Raw genomic sequence first — 7,202 nt, forward strand, 5'->3', positions numbered from 1 at the left:
GGAGGTGGTGACTCCACTGGAAGAGACACAGTGTTCCTCCCCTTCTCCTGAAGAAAATCCTATGACACCCACACCTCTGATGGCATAGTGTCATTCTAGTCAAAGCCCCATTCATACCTCCAACATAGACAACACTCACATAATATATCCTGTTTCTGATGTTTTTCTAAGTAAGCTTTGTAAACAACATTATTTTAGAAATCCCATAAACTCTATGGACTTCAACTCCCATAAAGCAACAATTACTCAGATGAGAAGGAGGAGGAAGGACTTGATGCAGATTGAAAGAAACCCAAAAATGTTCAGACTAGTTGGTTGATTGAATCACAAATGCACTGGACATTTAAAAATGGCATCTGCAGTTGAAAAGAAAGCAGAATGGGAGAGGACCATGTCGGAGGAAGTCAAGAGAACAGGCACATCCATGCAGCAGCTCGCAAACACGATAGTCACATACCAGTGTTCCAAGAAGGAAGGAGAGATGCAGCTGGCACCTTTGGAGGACCGTCAGAGTACCGGCAACAGCATGAGGAGCTCCTGGAAATATGGGCATGCCGAAAAGCAGCATTCTCCAGGCCGGGCCACAGCGAGAAGTCGGCGGGTAAACATGGAGCTGAAAAGAATGCTGGAAGAACATCTGCAGTATGCAGGAGGCCATCCCAAAGAGGAAGCTTTGTCGCAGAGATGTGCCACGGATCGGTAATGCTTCAAAGTGCTAATGAGTCAGAGCCATTGGGGACCCCAGGGTACCGACAGGCAAGTAGTGAATGAATTAACATTTGAATGCCAATGAGATAAAGTGCAAAGAGAAAACTTGAACAAGTCCCTATATCTGAGATGTAACCAGGCATTTTGAAATTGTGAAGTTGAACAAATACTCTTTGTGATAAGATACTTGTCAGGGCAGTATACCAGGAAATCTGAAGAGCTCACAAGAAGATCTCTGATGGAGAAACACATCCGATAGTCCATCAAAGTACAAGAGAAGTTAAATAATACTGTGTATGGAATTTCTCGTCTGAATAAGAATTCTTGTAACTCCACTACAAAGAAACTAAAGAGAAGCTTCATGTTATAGGACCCTTTTGTGAATCCAGTAGAGAGACACCCAGGAAGTGTTGAAGTTATGAAGTACATTGTTTGCACAATAACTTTCTGAAGCTAATCTAACAAACCAAAGAGATTGCTGTTTGAAAGGGACACTTTTTGCCATCCTCCATGAACTTTAAGAAACTGTTGTTTGAAAGAAACACTTTTGCAATTCTGCCTAAAAATCCAGGGAAAGGGAAATCACCCTCTGGATCTAAAGGTGGCTCTTCAGAAAAAAACTTTTCTGTTTGATTTTGGTATGACGTCCTTTCACCGACACCCATTTTTACAACGGGTGTTTTGCCGCGGGAACCTTGAATTTCCTATTTACTTTTGATTATGAACACTTTTTGACAACCATACATCAGGGACATTTCCTTGTACCTTTAGCTGTTCATTTCTAGTGTGAGAGCCAGATTAGAATGTTTTGGACACAACAACAGTTTATAAATGTAATGACGTGACACAGCCTGATCTTTAGTTTTAGTTTCCTGGGCAGGGAAACTCTCATTTGGATAGGGATAGAGAGCCGTTCATCCAACCCATTTCTGTTTAATAAACAGGTCTGACAATGAGAAAATCACAACTTTGTGTCTGCCTCTCATTTCTGACGCCTCACAGATGCCATTAGTGTCTGTGCTGCTGCTATTCTACAGCTGTATTAATTCACAGACAGCCACCCTAAAACAGGTCAGACAGTACTTCGGAAACCTGCTCAGTTTAGCCTGCTAAATAACATGAACATGTTTTGGGTAATCAACTCAAAGCTACACAACAGCCATTAATATTTGAGTTCAAGGGCTTGCCGATGTCAGCCTAGGAATGGAGCACATTTGACATCAAGGTGATGCGTCCTTCAGGCTTATTCACACAACCTGAGTCAGTTGTATGGTACGACGTTCTTTCATCGCCAGGCATTTCAAAGCCTGCAATTTAAATGTGTACAACATAACATGAACGTTCATCGAATTTTGTTTGGGTGGTGGGAAAGGGCAGATAAGTGGTTGGGGGGTCAGTTATAGTTAGAAATAGGTGCAGGAGTGGGTGCTGGGGGTACACCCCCCCAAAAAAAGAAATTCAATGAACTTTTTCGTTATTTCATACACTTTTAAATTGCAGTCTTTGAAATGCCTGACGATGAAAGGACATAGAACCAGTTGTGTTAGCAATATTATTTAATTGTATATGCCAGCGAGTTTATCTGCCAGTGAGTTTCAATTGCAATAATGTTCTTCGGCACTAATAACTATCTTGTGTTTTTTCACAATAGCAAACATTTAAACAATTTCCTCAGCAAACATGCCATCAGTGACAAGACAGCCCATCTTCAGAACAAAGCAATTATGATGTTCAAGCAACCCTTCTTTACTAACTGGTGTTGTGTACTATCACAGTACTTGTCTTCGACATTAAAATTGTCGGCTGACATTCATTGCATCCTTTTCCCTTTACAAGACTATTTTTCCCCATTACTGATCGGCTTAAAGAGAAACTTATAGCACCTCTCCACTCCATCCACAGTAAAGCGCTAGATGGAAATGTGCTGCGTATGTGCAAGGCTTTGGCTATAGTATGACGATGTGCTTGGCTGTGTTAAAGCATCTGAACACCTCACAGACTTCATAGTTACAGCACTGTTAAGAGTTTAGGAGATTTGCCACCAAAAACGGAGAACCCATTGGGGCTAGCTTTGAAACTCATGTCCACTGTTGGGGTGGTCAGGAAGGGTCCCCCATGATTACGAAGGGTCCATGTTGCGCCGCATAAGGATGACTGGGGGTGGCGACAAACGTGGGAGCGATGTTGTAATATTATATGTGTCGAGTGCAGTTAATTATGGATGGAATGTGTTAGATTTAGTGTCACAGTTGTTTAGAATTAATACATATTAGATCTGCAAGCACATAAAGAGATACAATGTTAAAACCGCAAATGAAACAAAATACATGGAAACTAAGAGATGGGGAGGGATTTAATGCACATGTAAGGAAGAGGACTAGGAATAGAGAACAGATATTAAACATACATGCACATTGATACAAATACATGGGAAACCCGTGAATCTAAAATATAGTGGGCTCTTTACAAATGAATCAAAAACACGGTAGTTGGGGCACTTTTGCAAAATGCACTTTGACTCTTATGAAACTGACTTTGTGAGGTTTTCAGAGGGCAGGGGATGGGTAAATAAGTAGCTTCACAAGCTTCGCGGTCGAGGTGATGTTTTCTTTCTGAGGCATGATTTTCTTTACAGTTGTTCAAGCCAAAGTCAACATGAGTGTTATTACATGGAGGGAGGGTCCTTTGTGCAGGCATCAATGAGATATTTCATAATGTGGCATTGCATTTTTTATAGCCTTAATGTCAAAGTCAAAATGAAGCGTTCTTACATGGTGGGGTGGGAAGCAATTTTGTAGCCAGCAATAACATGTTTTCTTCCTGTAGCCTGTGATATTTTCTAGCAAGGACAAAGCCAACAGGCGTATCTTCATATGTGAGGATACTTGCATATATTGCCAAAGCCGGTATTTTCTTATGTTATCGTTACTGTGTAATTAATGGCCATGCACAGAGGTAGCTGGTACATTTGGTTGCAATGAGTGAGGCACCACCCCTTGTTTATAAGCTAGGTGAAAGATTTAAGATTCAATAAAAAAAAATACTTGCGCCTTTGACCTAGTGCAGTGTCCCTGCCCCTGCAGCATGTGGCTGTCATGTATATTACCCATGCTTTTGGGTCTAAGCGGCCCACGACATGGCCGTGGAATGGCTCATAGAGGGGCCCCCACATTTTCTGTTATGCCACTGTCAGTATGCCCAGATTCTCTGCTCCTTACCATTGTTTATGCCATTAATGTGCCTACTACAAAGTAAATACTAATAATGAGCTGCATTTTCTAATCATCCATAATACATTTAGCACAGAAAACTGGACCATGCCAAAAGAATAGCTATTATTAACCATTTGGCATGTGCTCAACCTACTACGGTCGCCGCTTGCCAGCATCATGCCTTGTGTGATGGGTCATTTCCTGATTGCTTTCTCTCATAGCAGGATACTGTTCACAAGAAGGAATGGGAAAAAACAGGTATTCTCGAAACTGGCCGGGCAGAAGTGGACACCAGACTCTGAGGTATGTCTTTATCAACCAAATGTTGGAAGCTCTAAAACACTGCATATTACTATGCATAAAACATTAATGCTGGCATTTTTAACTGCACCTTTTACAAAGTCATTGATGACATTATTTGAAGTAACTGAGAAAGATTTCTGTGAGCATGTGTGACATTGGGGCTCATTACGACTCCATCGGTAACCGTGCCGATATTACTGGCGGGTGGCCGGGCAGAAGTGGACACCAGACTCTGAGGTATGTCTTTATCAACCAAATGTTGGAAGCTCTAAAACACTGCATATTACTATGCATAAAACATTAATGCTGGCATTTTTAACTGCACCTTTTACAAAGTCATTGATGACATTATTTGAAGTAACTGAGAAAGATTTCTGTGAGCATGTGTGACATTGGGGCTCATTACGACTCCATCGGTAACCGTGCCGATATTACTGGCGGGTTGCCGTCTGACCCGTAAATATTTACTGAGGCCAGACTTGTCAGAAACACAGGGGTATTACAATCCCGGTGGTCCGGAAAGTCAGGCACTGATAAATTGTAAGCCCCCATTCATGTGGAGACTCATCAGACTCCACGGGAATGGGGACCACGGAAGCACCAGCACCGTTGTTAATGATACCGGTGCTTCCGTGAAAGTCTGCCTAGTGTTGCCGCTGGGTTCTGGCAGGCTCCGACCTGTCGGGCACAGCGGCTCCAGCAGGCAGACTCGTAGTTTGCCGGTCTGGAAACAATGGTACCAGACCCATAAATATTTACTGCCGTCAGACTTGCTGGAAACACCGGGGTATTACATCCTCGGCGGTCCCGAAAGTCAGGCGCCAATAAATTGTAAGTCCCCATTCCTGTGGAGACCCATAGGACTCCACGAGAATGGGGACCACGAAGCACTGATGCTTCTGTGGCAGTCTGCCTACTGTAGTCGCTGTGTCCGGCAGGCTCTGACCTGTCGGGCACAGTGGCTCCAGCAGGCAGACTTGTAGTTTGTCGGTCCCGTCACAACGGTGCCGGTAAGCGTACCGTCACTGTTGTTTCCAGATCGGCAAACTTGTAATGAGGCATTAGGTAATTTCCTTTACCATTTATTGATATATGCATTTCACAAGGCCCAGTAATGAAAAAACGGTCATTTTAAAGTCATCACACTGTCTAGCGGGGGAACATCTGCATGGCCAACGAGAAGCATTTTGGCTATGGCGTATCCATAAACGCAATTCACAGCCTGTTAATTTCTTGCATATTGCATGAATTCTGCAACTTTGACCAAACAGTGCGTACTAAAGGCAGAACAGCCCTGTCGTGTGTACTGTACAGCGGTTTCAGGGGAGTAAGCAGGCACGGTGCATACATTCTGATAAGTGAAGTCCTTAATCTGTAACTGTTTGATACATGTTTTTTCCTGCAGCTCCCATCAGCTCTACACAGAAAAATCAATGTAAGGGGCTGACAGAAGTTGTAGTCCAAAACATCTCGCGAGCCACAGGTTGCACACTCCCCATATCCCAACTTCCCTGGGTATGCGCACAGTAAGCCAGTATGCTAAAGTACTACACCTTGATGTTTAGAAATGTTTTAGTAATGTCAATTGATATGATATTTCTTTTTAAGTTCCTGTTGGTCTCTCCCCCAAGTTCACAGTACAACAAAGAACAGTTTGTTCCGTGCCTTCTTTTTTTGCAACTTTTGATTCAACAAGCAGGGATTTATAAAAAGAAAATGTATAAATAAGTTACCAAAGGAACACATGAAGAAGTGAGCTTCCATTTATTGGGGATGGAGTCCTCTTTGGAGGGAATTTTGGGATGTGTCATGGGGGAGTGATTTTGTGTTGGACAGCGGTACTTGTGATAGATGCATGCCTGACTAAAGCAGTTAGGGAGACTGACACAGATGAATGGGGACATAAAGATGTCTTGGAATGTTGGTGGCACTTCCGCAAGCATTTATCATGTCCTCAATGTGATGGATGTGATCCACGAGATTCGTCCATGGAGAAAGGATGATATCAGGATCCTGAGATCAAGATGCAGAGATTCCTAATTTAATTATTTATTTTTGAGTTGTATAATGAGCTAAATCATGAGATGACACTTTAAAGCATTTGGGAAACCTAAAGCAGAACAGTGGGCCTCCTTACGACCCAGGCGGAGGACCATGGTGCTCTTAGCACCATGGTCCATGGCGGAATGGGGAATTACCACCCCATTCCGAGGTTGGCGGGGCGGTAATTCTCCCTTCCTCCATGGCCCTTCCCCATTCCCATTTTTGCCCCATAGGGCTCAATGGGAATGGGGAAGGCGCTAATAACGGTACCGCAAATTGCGGTACCGTTATTAGCACCAAAGTCCCTTTTCGGGTCCCTACTTTAATGGCTGGAAAAACCAGCTGTTAAGGTTGGGTCCCGCAAAGGGACCTCGTAATTAGGCACTAAGTGTTTAATTGCGCCGCAGCCTTTTATGGCGCCGTTAAACACTTAGCGCCAGGGTCATCATGAGGCCCATTGAGTACAATACGAAGGTGTGACATCTATTCAAGGAAAAGGAAGCATGGGATGATGCTACACAACAAAGTAATCTGCTTAGTTACAGTCGTTAGTAGAGATATGAACTAACAGTTGGGTTGCATAGTGCGGTTGATGCTTATGCTAAGACACCGTTAGTTACAGAAACTCTGGTGCTTGCAGGTTACTCTTATTACCATAAACATAAACTAAGTGGATGCAGGAACAAGTCAGATAACCCTTTGTAAGGCAAAGGCAGGTACATTCGTGGTTATCAGGCAATGGCTATATGTGGCCATGAGACGGAAGTGCTAGTCATAAGGTATGAGTGCAGCCGAGTCAAGTATAGTAGCCATTTGGTGGAGGAGGGTTGCTTGGCTAATACTTACCTACCACCTGTGCCCCAGTGCATGATTCATCCCTGTGAGGTTGCTTTCAAGGCTCACAGGGATTCCAAGCCAACGGCACCATTATGGGAT

Source organism: Ambystoma mexicanum, chromosome 7q, assembly GCF_040938575.1.
Source record: "Ambystoma mexicanum isolate Mex_15411 chromosome 7q, UKY_AmexF1_1, whole genome shotgun sequence".
Taxonomy (NCBI): Eukaryota; Metazoa; Chordata; class Amphibia; order Caudata; family Ambystomatidae; genus Ambystoma; species Ambystoma mexicanum.